The sequence below is a fragment of the Oncorhynchus gorbuscha genome, linkage group LG18 (assembly GCF_021184085.1).
Source record: "Oncorhynchus gorbuscha isolate QuinsamMale2020 ecotype Even-year linkage group LG18, OgorEven_v1.0, whole genome shotgun sequence".
Taxonomy (NCBI): Eukaryota; Metazoa; Chordata; class Actinopteri; order Salmoniformes; family Salmonidae; genus Oncorhynchus; species Oncorhynchus gorbuscha.
Genome location: NC_060190.1, coordinates 23085024 through 23099751, shown reverse-complemented (window position 1 = coordinate 23099751; position 14728 = coordinate 23085024).

The following is a 14728-nucleotide window of genomic DNA, read 5'->3' as shown; positions in this document are numbered from 1 at the left end:
ATGGACCAGGAAAGCAAGAACAAGACTGCGTTTGTCTGTGCCGAGGGCTTGTTTTCCTTTAAGGTGATGCCCTTTGGATTAAAGAATGCCCCTGCCACTTTCCAAAGACTCATGGAGATTGCGTTAGGTGAGCTCAAAGGGAAGATCTGTTTCGTCTACCTGGACGATATAATTATCTACTCTCAGAACAGAGAAAGACACTTTCAAGATCTTCAAGCAGTGTTGGACAAGCTAAGAGAAGCTGGTCTGACCTTGAATCAAATCAAATCAAATCAAATCAAATCAAATTTTATTTGTCACATACACATGGTTAGCAGATGTTAATGCGAGTGTAGCGAAATGCTTGTGCTTCTAGTTCCGACAATGCAGTGATAACCAACAAGTAATCTAACTAACAATTCCAAAAAAAACTACTGTATTATACACAGTGTAAGGGGATAAGGAACATGTACATAAGGATATATGAATGAGTGATGGTACAGAGCAGCATACAGTAGATGGTATCGAGTACAGTATATACATATGAGATGAGTGTGTAGACAAAGTAAACAAAGTGGCATAGTTAAAGTGGCTAGTGATACATGTGTTACATAAGGATGCAGTCGATGTTGTAGAGTACAGTATATACATATGCATATGAGATGAATAATGTAGGGTAAGTAACATTATATAAGGTAGCATTGTTTAAAGTGGCTAGTGATATATATATATATATATATTTACATCATTTCCATCAATTCCCATTATTAAAATGGCTGGAGTTGGGTCAGTGTCAATGACAGTGTGTTGGCAGCAGCCACTCAATGTTAGTGGTGGCTATTTAACAGTCTGATGGCCTTGAGATAGAAGCTGTTTTTCAGTCTCTCGGTCCCAGCTTTGATGCACCTGTACTGACCTCGCCTTCTGGATGATAGCGGGGTGAACAGGCAGTGGTTCGGGTGGTTGATGTCCTTGATGATCTTTATGGCCTTCCTGTAACAACGGGTGGTGTAGGTGTCCTGGAGGGCAGGTAGTTTGCCCCCGGTGATGCGTTGTGCAGTCCTCACTACCCTCTGGAGAGCCTTACGGTTGAGGGCAGAGCAGTTGCCGTACCAGGCGGTGATACAGCCCGCCAGGATGCTCTCGATTGTGCATCTGTAGAAGTTTGTGAGTGCTTTTGGTGACAAGCCGAATTTTTTCAGCCTCCTGAGGTTGAATAGGCGCTGCTGCGCCTTCTTCACGACGCTGTCAGTGTGAGTGGACCAATTCAGTTTGTCTGTGATGTGTATGCCGAGGAACTTAAAACTAGCTACCCTCTCCACTACTGTTCCATCGATGTGGATAGGGGGGTGTTCCCTCTGCTGTTTCCTGAAGTCCACAATCATCTCCTTAGTTTTGTTGACGTTGAGTGTGAGGTTATTTTCCTGACACCACACTCCAAGGGCCCTCACCTCCTCCCTGTAGGCCGTCTCGTCGTTGTTGGTAATCAAGCCTACCACTGTTGTGTCGTCCGCAAACTTGATGATTGAGTTGGAGGCGTGCGTGGCCACGCAGTCATGGGTGAACAGGGAGTACAGGAGAGGGCTCAGAACGCACCCTTGTGGGGCCCCCGTGTTGAGGAGCAACTTCTTCCAAACCTCCCTGAAGTTCCTTGGCCATATTGTGTCTTTCGACGGCATTCATGTGGATCCTGAAAAGACAAAGGCTCTACAAGACTTCCCTGTGCCAACCACACTCAAGGCCCTTCAACGGTTCCTTGGTATGGCTGGATGGTACCATCGGTTTGTGTCGAACTTCTCCCAGGTGGCAGAACCCCTCAACGCGTTGAAGCGAAAAGGAGCGAAATTCCAATGGACGGCAGAGTGCCAGACCTCCTTTGAAACCCTGAAACGACATCTCGTCACACCTCCCATTTTAGGTCATCCCAACTTTGATTGCCCTTTTGTTGTTTACACTGATGCAAGTGATGTTGGACTTGGTGCTGTCCTAGTCCAACAGACTGGACTTGGCACTGAAGAAGTGCTAGCGTTCGCCAGTCGGACATTGAATGGAGCAGAACGGAACTACTCCACAACCGAGCAAGAGTGCCTTGCAGTTGTCTGGGCTTTGGAAAAGTGGAGGTACTACTTGGAGGGAAGACACTTCACTATGGTCACTGACCATTCCTCCCTTGTGTGGGTGTTCAAGACCAACAAACCAAGCACCAGACTCATAAGATGGGCTCTACAGTTGCAAGAGTTCACCTTTGCAGTAGAATACAGGAAAGGAAAATACAACACTCTTCCAGATGCCTTGTCCAGAGCTCCTGCTTGTGATAAAGGTGGCCCTCATCTTACATGTGCTACTGTCCTGTCAAGCAGTCGAGACTCGCCCAAAACGGACTTTCCCATCTCTGATGAGGCCATATGGAAAGCCCAACAGGATGATCCAGAAGTACGGGCTTTGTACCAGACTATCCTGGAAGATGGAGAAAAGATGGTCAATCCTACCACAAAGCTGACCATCATGGAAGACAAAGTCTACCGAGTTGTACAACTACCTCACAGAACACTCTACCAAATGTACATACCTGAAACTCTACGCCTTCAACTGCTTCAACATTTCCATGAAGACCCATTAGCTGGTCATTTGGGCAGGTTCAAAACCTACAAGCGGTTGCAAGCGTTACTGTACTGGCCACATCTGAGCATGGATGTGAAGTCACACATCCAAAACTGTCAGGTTTGTCAAATGTATAAACCAGAAGGTAGAAAGCCTGCTGGCAAGTTGCAGCAAACGGTGGTTACCCGACCTTGGGAAATGTTAGGAGTGGATTTGATGGGTCCATTTCCTAGAAGCTCCAATCAGAATGTGTACATGCTTGTTTTTGTTGATTACTATTCAAAGTGGGTGGAGCTCTTTTCCCTGCGTCAGGCCACAGCAAGGACCGTCTCTAACATCCTTACGAAAGAGATCCTGACTCGCTGGGGAGTGCCTGATTACATCCTGTCTGATCGAGGTTCCCAATTTGTCTCTGATCTCTTTGAGGAGACCTGCCAAAGATGGAACCTGAGACAGAAGTTGACCACGGCCTATCACCCACAGACCAATCTCACTGAGAGAGTAAATCGAACCTTGAAGACAATGATTGCTTCCTATGTAGGGACGCAGCACAAACACTGGGACAAGCACCTTCACGAGTTTCGATTTGCCCTGAATTCTGCTGTGCAAGAGTCCACTGGAGTCACACCTGCAGAGCTGAACCTAAGTCGTCCTCTCAGAGGACCCTTGGATATGGTGCTACAGCCCCAGCAGCTTACTCCAGACGCTGCTTGCTATGACCAGGTAGGCCATCTCCATGACTTGAGAGCTCTTGTCTCAAAGAACATGATCTAGGCTCGACTCAAGCAGAAGAGAAATTATGATAAGAACAGACGAGACATGCAGTTCCAGCTTCATGCAGTGTGGCTTCGCTCTCATCCTTACTCGAAAGCTGAACAATTCTAATCGGCCAAGCTCGCTCCTAAATGGCAAGGACCATATAGGATTGTGGAGCAGATGGGCCCTTTGAACTACCGAGTGGTGAAAGAGGACACAGGTGAAGATATGCGCATTGTCCATGTCTCACGCCTTAAGGCCTGTTACCCCTCGGCTGAGGAATTGGAGGCGATTGAGCGCTGCAAGGTCCTGGATATCTTTGAAGAGGAAAGTGAGGAGACTTTTCTCGGATTCCCAGACCCAGAAGTCTCACACCTTAAGGCCTGTGACTCCTCAGCTGAGGAGCGTGAGCTCCAAAAAGTCATGAATATTTTTGTAGAGGAAAGCGATGAGGAGACCTTTCTCGGTTTCCCCGACCAAGATGTGCCTTCCAGGGCAATGGTCGGCTTTTTCCAGGGGAGGGGGTGTGTGACGGCCCTGAATTTGTCTGAACCGTCTCAGTGCAGCTCCTTCCAATAGGACGCTTTCCCTTTAATTCCTAATTAAATAGCCAGCATCAGCTGCGCAAAAGTGGGGTTGTGATGGAGATGTGACTGAGGATGTGTTCAACCCTCAGTTCCCGAAGCTTCTCTATTCCGTTGTTTTGTTGCCGTTAAACGTGTGTTTTGTTGCCTAATAGAGTTTACCCAGGATTGGATCCACTCTTTGCGTCCCTGGACTACCTCTCCGTTCTTCGTGGCCTTTCTCCGCGGGAGATCTATTGGCGGATTGGATTGTCTAACCAGTTCATTTTTTACAATGGTGTTTGTTCTTCACTGGTTGCCCTTTTCTCATGGCAACAGGTCACAGGTCTCTCTCTCTCTCTCTCTCATTTCAATTAAAAGGGGCTTTACTGGCATGGGAAACATATGTTAACATTGCCAAAGCAAGTGGAATAAATAATCACAAATTGGGTTAACTCTCTCCCTCTCTCGTCAATCCTCACAGTTCACTCACAGATGGTATGTACAGTAGGCTGGTTGATGGCACCTGCAGGCCTGTTTGAGGGACAACCGGACAGAATATATCAGAATTCTTGGACTTCAGCTGAGACCCTCCTCTCCATCCCCATCCTTCAAGGAAAGTCTCTTCTTTATACTTCCTGTTAGGCATGATGCTCACAATGTGTGTCTCTCCAATTTCTCTCATGGCGTGTGGTATTATCGTGCTATCGCTTTCTCTCCAGGATACATTAGGGGAAGTTGTTATGCTGTTGGTCAACTGCCTTATCCCCCTCATACTGAATTTTGCTCACACTTGTTCAACTGCCCTTTGATTAAATCGGTTTAATTCAATGTTTACATTTGCTTCAAGTGTGGTTTTTACTGAAAGTTGACAGATTTGACTTGGAGAGATATGGAGAGATGTGGGTGTAGGGGGAGAGAGAGAATGGATAGATGGGTGTAGGTTGAAGAAACCCCCTATCCTCCTGCCTCCCTCTCTTCTCTTGATAAGTAATGAAAGTGACTGTGACCATCCACTTCAGCTAGCATTTCCTGTTTTTAGGCCTGTTTAAATTTTTCAAGGTAAAGCTTTGGATGAAGTGTCAAAAATGTGACACAGGCTGGATTATTATGCTTATGTATGTGTTGGTACTGTCTGTTCAATCAGGTATTGAATATTCTTAAATCTGACATGGGTTGAAGTTACCAATATTAATCCTGCGTCAAGTCTCATATGGCTGAATTGTAGTGCATTTACAGAATAACCTGTGTTGTACAATTTTCTATCCACTAGATTGTACTAATGTGCTGTCACCTTCAAAGAGGTCTAATGTGAGTTTTTCTATTCACCCTTCAAGTACTGAGCAAATGTCCAAATGAATGAAATTCCCTGAATGTTGCGTTTATGATTACTAGACATGACTGGTTGTGATCCAGTCACATGTGACATGCAAAGTCCAAGTGTCATACAAGGCGGGCCATGTTGAGACCCCAACTCCTGTCTGTCACTCACACCATTAAATAGCTTAAACATATACAGTTGAAGGTGTGGTCTGTACCTTCTGAATATTCACCTTTTGATTGCACAAATAGTTCCATTTGTTCTCTCAGAATTACTGCCACAGTTTTATGTTAGATACTCAGGCACTGGCTCATTGGAAGAGAGAGGGCTTGAGGCTACAGCCCACTATCAAATGACCAGCCAGGCCACCACACACACCTGCAGTACACTCCACTCCCCGCCCCTACTTACTTACATGCACACAAGTCAAGTCTGTATTCACAAAGTGTCTCAGGGTAGCATTGCTGATCTAGGATCACTGACCAGGTCCCTCTATGTAGTCAGCAGTTGCACCTGCTGTTTCAGCTCTGAGCACCGGACGCCTGATCAACTTCCCATTCTAGGAAAAGTCACATCTAATAAGTCATTGTGGAGATGACATAATTGTCTTAATATTGAATCGTGTCTTGATGACATTTTATGATAGGGAATATTCTGATTCGGACTCCTCGCACCTGTTTCTTGTGCCATAGGGTACAAAATGATTCATGCCTATGCAGAACTAAAAGTCCTCAGCATTGACAACCAAAGGAATGTGTGCTTTCATGTATATGACTAAAGAGTTTTGGCATCATTTCAACATTTCAGAAAAATAACGATTTATTTCAGCTAAATTGCTTGTATTAGCAAGGAGTTAACCCTGGAGTCCATTTGTGACCTGAATGTAGGACCTTGAAATGACAGATGACAAGTGTACTAAACACAAACACGCTGCATTAAAAATAAAGGCAGTCATACTTTTTTATCACTATTTTTTTCTTTGTTTGAAAAAGATGATCAGAAAACCGTAGATTATATAAATAATAAATGGTACAGCTCGTTTGATTTACATAGGTTAGTAGAATAAGGAAATAATTCAATGTTTTTACAGAAACATGATTCATGGTCATCAGTTGAAGTCAGGTGTAATGAGTGTTGACAGTATGGTTCATAGTTATGTTATTAGTAGCTTTTAGTAAGAACTCAAATTAAGTGATAATGCCAGAAAAGCCGGTGTTTAGAGGATAAACTATATATTGGCATGGGTGTTGTTAGGCCCGAGACGAAGTCGATTAATTTATTCATACTATTTCATCCTTCCACAAGATATAGTCTAGGGTTGCTAGAGACGCGGCCCAGTCGTTTAAGTCTTTTTGTTCTGTATCTATGGACGCGACCCAGTCGTTCATTCGAAATGTTCAATTGCCATATTGGCTAGCAATGTTCGTATCTCTTGCTTGCTATCTAGCCAACTACGGCGAACTTACAGTCAGGTAAAGAAGTGCAGCCAGAATAACAGCAAATTAGCTGCATTTGCATTTGTTTAAGCTGTTTTCTGATGACATTTATTTGAATACACCCATAACAATGTGCCAATGAGGCGCAATTTCGCCTGGCATAGAACATGTGCTCACTCATTAGGACACGGTTGTTCTCAGAAGCTAGCCAACACAGCTACAGTAACATAATCACTTCAAACTGAAGCTGGAAAGATGGCAAATTAGCTTTGTTTCTTTTTACCTTTTTAGAAATGACCTTTTTTTTTGTATATGTCCATAAAAATGATGCCAGCTGATTCATGATTTAGACTAGCTGAGAAACACTGCATGCCTGCCTGTCTGTCTGTCTCGTCCCGACTCCCAACACGTTCATTACTATGGGAGAGCAGAAGATCAAATTTGAATAATGAAACAATGTTGAAAATGTTGGAGAGACAGACAGCAAGGTTTACACAAATCTCTGCTGTTGAAAATGAAATGTTAGTCTAAAATAAATGTGAGATAATGTCTAGATGCTTTTAATAATGGTTGGGCTGAGACAGTGGATTGCACAGTCAGATAGAGCAGAATAAATATACATTTTAACGTCATAGATTTAGCTTGGTGGCAATTTGTGGATTAGACCCACTCATACAATATTTTAGTAATTTGAAGTTAAAGTTTCCATACAAGATCACACTGTTAATACGAGTGTTGACAGCATTTGCTTTCTATTGTTTGCGCTTCCTAAGGGAACAGAGGGAGGAAGCTTGGGACTGATATTCAAATTGAGGTCACCATTCCTCTCTCCCCAGCACATCTGGTGTTTGGGTCAAAGATAAGATGTGTCCTTAGTGTCATGAACTAAAACAGGCTGTAAGATACAGTGGAACATTTGGAACAGAGGTATAAATAATTGAATAGGATACCATTTTGTCAACCTGACATGACAATTTCCAATTATTATTTCTCAATTCGATACATTTTGAATAACAAGTGATTTAAGTAAGAAAGTAATATAAAAATTACTTGAAACACTGTCCAAATTGAAGTAAGTAGATCCAAATAATTATGGCTGTGGGTAACAAAAAAAGAAAGAGCTGATAGGCACCAACCTTTTGCAGGTTTCATTTTTTTAATAAAAAAAAAATCATACACACAAAATATAGAATAAAGTTGTTTAAGCTCAACCTTTAGCTATACGTCAATGCAACAGCTCTAGATGATAAGATTCCAAGTGAAAGGAGCTCTGGGATTGTTAAGTTTAGTAGGTGTTATTTTGCTTAATGGGACCCTGTATCACTTGATGTGTCTCTAGTCTGATTATGCTGTATGAACGCATAGTTTTATCGAGGCTTATTGCCAAAATGCAGTAAGCTAGATTGTAAAAAAGGAAGGAGGTACTTAGGCCTAGTAGTACAGAATATTGCATTTTTAGGACTGATTAATATTGAGAATGTAGCTTTTTTAGGACTGATGAACATGTAGCATAGAGTTTAACAATGATTCTGTATCTCTCCCTTTGAAATGCTTCCTTAGGTCTGCTGTCTTGGGAGAGCAGTTAGTGAAATTCTGCACATGTAAAGGTACCCAAATCTGGCCATTAAGGGAGCTCCCAAATTAAGAAAGGCCTGGCCATGTTTGTTTCTGCCCCTACTTTTTACCCCCACACACCTACAGTTGAAGTCTGAAGTTTACATACACTGAGGTTGGAGTCATTAAATCTGGTTTTTCAACCACTCCACAAATGTCTTGTTAAAAAACTAGGGTTTTGGCAAGTCGGTTAGGACATCTACTTTGTGCACGAAACAAGTAATTTTTCCAACAATTGTTTACTGACAGATTATTTCACTTATAATTCACTGTATCACAATTCCAGTGGGTCAGAAGTTTACATACACTAAGTTGACTGTGCCTTTAAACAGCTTGGAAAATTCCAGAAAATTATGTCATTGCTTTAGAAGCTTCTGATAGGCTAATTGACATCATTTGAGTCAATTGGAGGTGTAACGATGGATGTATTTCAAGGCCTACCTTCAAACTCAGTGCCTCTGCTTGACATCATGGGACAATCCCCAAAACATGTGCAGACCTCCACGATTCTGGTTTATCCTTGGGAGCAATTCCCAAGCTCCTGAAGGTACCACGTTCATCTGTACAAACAATAATACATAAGTATAAACACCATGGGACCACGCAGCCATCATACCGCTCAGGAAGGAGACACATTCTGTCTCCTAGAGATGAACATACTTTAGTGCGAAAAGTGCAAATCAATCCCAGAACAACAGCAAAGGACCTTGTGAAGATGCTGGAGGAAACAGGTACAAAAGTATCTATATATCACAGTATATCACAGTAAAATGAGTCCTATATCGACATAACCTGAAAGGCCGCTCAGCAAGGAAGAAGCCACTGCTCCAAAACCGCCATAAAAAAGCCAGACTACTGTTTGCAACTGAACACGGTGACAAGGATTGTATATTTTTGGAGAAATATCCTCTGGTCTGATGAAACAAAAATAGAACTGTTTGGCCCTACTGACCATTATCTTTGGAGGAAAAAGGGGGAGGCTTGCAAGCCGAAGAACACTATCCCAATCGTGAAGCACGGGGGTGGCAGCATCATGTTGTGCTTTGGGTGCTTTGCTGCAGGAGGGACTGGTGTACTTCACAAAATAGATGGCATCATGAGGCAAGACAATTATGTGGATATATTGAAGCAGCAACTCAAAACATCAGTCAGGAAGTTAAAGCTTGGTCACAAATGGGTCTTCCAAATGGACAATGACCCCAAGCATACTTCCAAAGTTGTGACAAAATGGCTTAAGAACAACAAAGTCAAGGTATTGGAGTAGCCATCACAAAGCCCTGACCTCAATCATATATAACATTTGTGGGCAGAACTGAAAAAGCATGTGCGAGCAAGGAGGCCTACAAACCTGACTCGGTTACACCAGCTCTGTCAGGAGGAATGGGCCAAAATTCACCCAACGTATTGTGGGAAGCTTGTGGAAGGCTACCCAAAACGTTTGACCCAAGTTAAAACATTTAAAGGCAATGCTACCAAATAGTGATTGAGTGTATGTAAACTTCTGACCCACTGAGAATGTGATGAAAGAAATAAAATCTGAAATAAATAATTATCTCTACTATTATTCTGACATTTCATATTCTTATAATAAAGTAGTGATCCTAACTGACCTAACACAGGGATTTTTTACTAGGATTAAATTTCCGGAATTGTGAAAAACTGAGTTTAAATGTATTTGGCTAAGGTGTATGTAACCTTCCAACTTCAACTGTACCTACACTCACAACCCATCCGTCTATACTTATTTGGTTTTAGCAGGATCTTCACGGGTGAGAAAGGATTCACCTTAAAGGACATGCAAATACAATTTTCTAAAGTATCTATTGTCTGAATTTTGGATTCACAGATTTAAGTTCAAATTTGATTTTTTAAAAACAGATTAAAAAACACCTTATGGAACAGTGGGGACTGTGAAGCATAACAAACACCCCGCTCCTCCGCGCTCTCCACTGGCTTCCAGTTGAAGCTCGCATCCGCTACAAGACCATGGTGCTTGCCTACGGAGCTGTGAGGGGAACGGCACCTCAGTACCTCCAGGCTCTGATCAGGCCCTACACCCAAATAAGGGCACTGCGTTCATCCACCTCTGGCCTGCTCGCCTCCCTACCACTGAGGAAGTACAGTTCCCGCTCAGCCCAGTCAAAACTGTTCGCTGCTCTGGCTCCCCAATGGTGGAACAAACTCCCTCACGACGCCAGGACAGCGGAGTCAATCACCACCTTCCGGAGACACCTGAAACCCCATCTCTTTAAGGAATACCTAGGATAGGATAAAGTAATCCTTCTCACCCCCCCCTTAAAATATTTAGATGCACTATTGTAAAGTGGCTGTTCCACTGGATGTCATAAGGTGAATGCACCAATTTGTAAGTCGCTCTGGATAAGAGCGTCTGCTAAATGACTTAAATGTAATGTAAATGTAAACATTGGCACAGACACATGTATACACACACGCACGCACGCACGCACGCACGCACACACTTTTCATACACATGGATTCAGTACTGAAGATATGTGGTAGGGGGAGAGGATTAGTCTGAGGGCAAAAGATGTGTTATGAAATCTGTGAATTTATTGTTAATGTTTTTAAAAATGTATAAACTGCCTTAATTTTGCTGAACCCCAGGAAGAGTAGCTGCTGCTTCGGCAGCATTTATGGGGATCCATAATAAATACAAATACAACTCTCTCCCAATACAATTTCCTCCCAGTTCACACCTTTAATTTGTTTAATTCCCATTGGAACGATTTGGAAACAAAAATGGAAGTAATGTAGTAACCAAAAAAGTGTTAAACAAATCAAAATATATTTTAGATTTTAGATTACTCAAAGTAGCCACTCGCAAAACACCAGTCTCAACGTTAACAGTGAAGAGGCGACTCCGGGATGCTGGCCTTCTAGGCAGAGATGCAAAGAAAAAGCCATATCTCAGACTGGCCAATACAAAGAAAAGATTAAGATGGGCAAAAGAACACAGACACTGGACAGAGGAAGTCTGCCTAGAAGGCCAGCATCCCGGAGTCGCCTCTTTCCGAATGCAGTGTATTGTTTCTGCAATGAATTATAGATGCCAAATGAACGGCCACAGATAGAACAAAAAAAACGGTGTTGTTTAGAAGGAGTGCATGGGCGAATTGAATTATTGCACACGCGCATTTCACAGAGTAGGCGTTCCCTAACAGAAATATGCTAATAAATGCTAGAACGTGCCAATAGGAGCTTGTTTGCTTCCATTGGAAACAACATGCTAAGGTCTATCTTGGGTTCATTATAAAAACTCTTGGAACGGCTCTTTCACCGATTCGGTTCCCGACGTTCTCCAAAAGGATCTGTACAAAAAGAACCGTTTTTTAAATTACATTTTTAATTTAATCTTTATTTAACCAGGTAGGCCAGTTGAGAACAAGTTCTCATTTACAACTGCGTCCTGGCAAGATAAAGCAAAGCAGTGTGACACAAACAACAACACAGAGTTACACATGGAATAAACAAACGTACAGTCAATAACACAATAGAAAGTCTATACATAGTGTGTGCAAATGAGGTAAGAATAGGGAGGAAAGGCAATAAATAGGCCATAGTTGCAAAATAATTACAATTTAGCATTTAAACAATGGAGTGATAGATGTGTAGAAGATGAATGTGCAAGTAGAGATACTGTGGAGCAAATAACAATACGGGGATGAGGTAGTTGGGTCGTCTATTTACAGATAGGCTATGTACAGGTGCAATGATCTGTAAGCTGCTTTGACAGCTGATGCTTAAAGTTAGTTAGCGAGATATGTCTCCAGCTTCAGTGATTTTTGCAATTAGTTCCAGTCATTGGCAGCAGAGAACTGGAAGGAAAGTCGGCCAAAGGGGGAATTGGCTTTGGGGATCAGTAGGATAGTCAGTTTAACGAGGGTATGTTTGGCAGAATGAGTGAAGGATGCTTTGTTGCGAAATAATTTTGGATTGGAGATGCTTAACGTGAGTCTGGAAGGAGAGTTTTCAGGTGAGGCAGTCATTTAAGAAACCAAGGCTGTTGAGTCTGCCAATAAGAATGAGGTGATTGACAGAGTCCAAAGCCCTGGCCAGGTCAATGAATACGGCTGCACAGTATTGTCTTTTATCGATGGCGGTTATGATATCGTTTAGGACCTTGAGTGTGGCTGAGGTGCACCCATTACCAGCTCGGAAACCAGATTGCACCGGGGAGAAGTTAGGGTGGAATTCGAAATGGTCGGTGATCTGTTTGTTACCTTGGCTTTCGAAGACCATAGAAAGGCAGGGTAGAATAGATATAAGAAGAGCGGGATGACCGCGGCAGCTTTCCAATCTTTGGGGATATCAGATGATATGAAAGAAAGGTTGAACATGCTAGTAATAGGGGTTACAACAATTGCGGCGGATAATTTTAGAACCCACCCATCTATACTTATGAATATGTGTCAGTGCTGTTAATACCATGTCTGTTTTATTGTGTGTAGTTTTCTTATTTGGTTTTAGCAGGATCTTCACAGGTGAGAAAGGATTCACCTTAAAGGACACGCAAATACAATTTTCTAAAGTATCTATTGTCTGAATTAAGGATTCACAGATTTAAGTTCAAATTTGATTTTTTTTAAACAGATTAAAAAACACCTTATGGAACAGTGGGGACTGCCCATTTTTTCTACTGTGTTATTGACTTGTTAATTGTTTATTCCATGTGTAACTCTGTGTTGTCTGTTCACACTGCTATGCTTTATCTTGGCCAGGTCGCAGTTGCAAATGAGAACTTGTTCTCAACTAGCCTACCTGGTTAAATAAAGGTGAAATAAAAATAAATAAAAAAGAGAGGGTCCAGATTGTCGAGCCCTACTGATTTTTAGGGGTCCAGATTTTGCAGCTCTTTCAGAACATCAGCTATCTGGATTTGGGTGAAGGAGAAATGGGGGAGGCTTGGGAAAGTTGCTGTGGGGGGGTGCAGAGCTGTTGACCGGGGTAGGGGTAGCCAGGTGGAAAGCATCGCCAGCTGTTGAAAAATGCTTATTGAAATTCTCAATTATCGTGGATTTATCAGTGGTGACAGTGTTTACTTGCCTCAGTGCAGTAGGCAGCTGGGAGGAGGTGCTCTTATTCTCCATGGACTTTACAATATCCCAGAACTTTTGGGAGTTTGTGCTACAGGATGCACATTTCTGTTTGAAAAAGCTAGCTTTTGCTTTCCTAACTGCCTGTGTATATTGAACTTCCCTGAAAAGTTGCATATCGCGGGGGCTATTCGATGCTAATGCAGTACGCCACAATATGTTTTTGTGCTGGTCAAGAGCAGTCAGGTCTGGAGTGAACCAAGTTTGTTTGAGAACGACCCATCAACTAGTGGGGGATAGAAGAAGGATGCCAGATTGGCATACACTGAACAAATCTGATTTTAAAAAAGTGGATATTTGTCAAATCCGTCACGATTGATATGTTGTAAAAGGCCCACAGTGTGAACATGTATTGCGGTTGACATCCATACAAGCATTATACTCAGAATTTGTTACCTCAACATAGTGTGAAGTACACATATAAATATTAGCCTAAATGTAGGAACATTTTGCTAGGGTGCAATGAGGAGATTTGGAATCTTTCCCCCACACATTTCCTTGGCATTTTCATTTTTGGGTCAAGTTCCATTGACCTCTTCACCCATCTATGCCAATTTTAAGATTAGTTCATGCTTTTAAAACTACATTACACTTCAAATTTGTGGTAAAGAGGTCAAACAAACTGGAATGGAATTGCCATGGAAACGTGTGGGGGAAAGATGGAGTATCCTCATTGCCCCCCAGAAAAATTTGCTTACATTTATTTTGTCTATTTTATATGCATTTGAACAACGTTGAGATAAAAATGTTAGTATAATGCTTGTATGGATGTCAACCCCAACACATGTTCATGTCATCGTTACCAATCAACTGCATTACAGTTAAAAACTACTTTGACTACCACCACCGATTTCTGTACGCTAGCTATGCAAACCAGTTTAGAATTGGGTTAGAATTTAGCAGTCCCTTCTTCAAAACCTTAAAAAGGACAACTTCTACATGTTATGTAGCGAAAACAGCCAAATATATCCATATCTGGCTTAAGTAATGTTAGGATTGCGTAAATTCAAATCTGGTATCAGGATAAATATAACAATGAGTCACCGATTTTATACTATGTATTTTTTATTAGCTAAGTAATAAATGGCAAATGCAACTTTCGTATATACGGGCTCACTGTAATACCACGCAGGACAGAACAGAGAACTGACAAGACGTATGTAAAACAGTATTCTTTATACTGTGATAGACAGTTCCAACACGTCTGTTGGCCTATCACAGTAGAGACTGGGCGTGGTTTAAACTTGCTCAGCCTATTGCAGGCGCTCAGGCGGGTCCCCGCCTCTTGGCGCTTCTGTTGATAGATGTGAAGAACATCCAGGCTCTCATGCTCCATACCGTTAT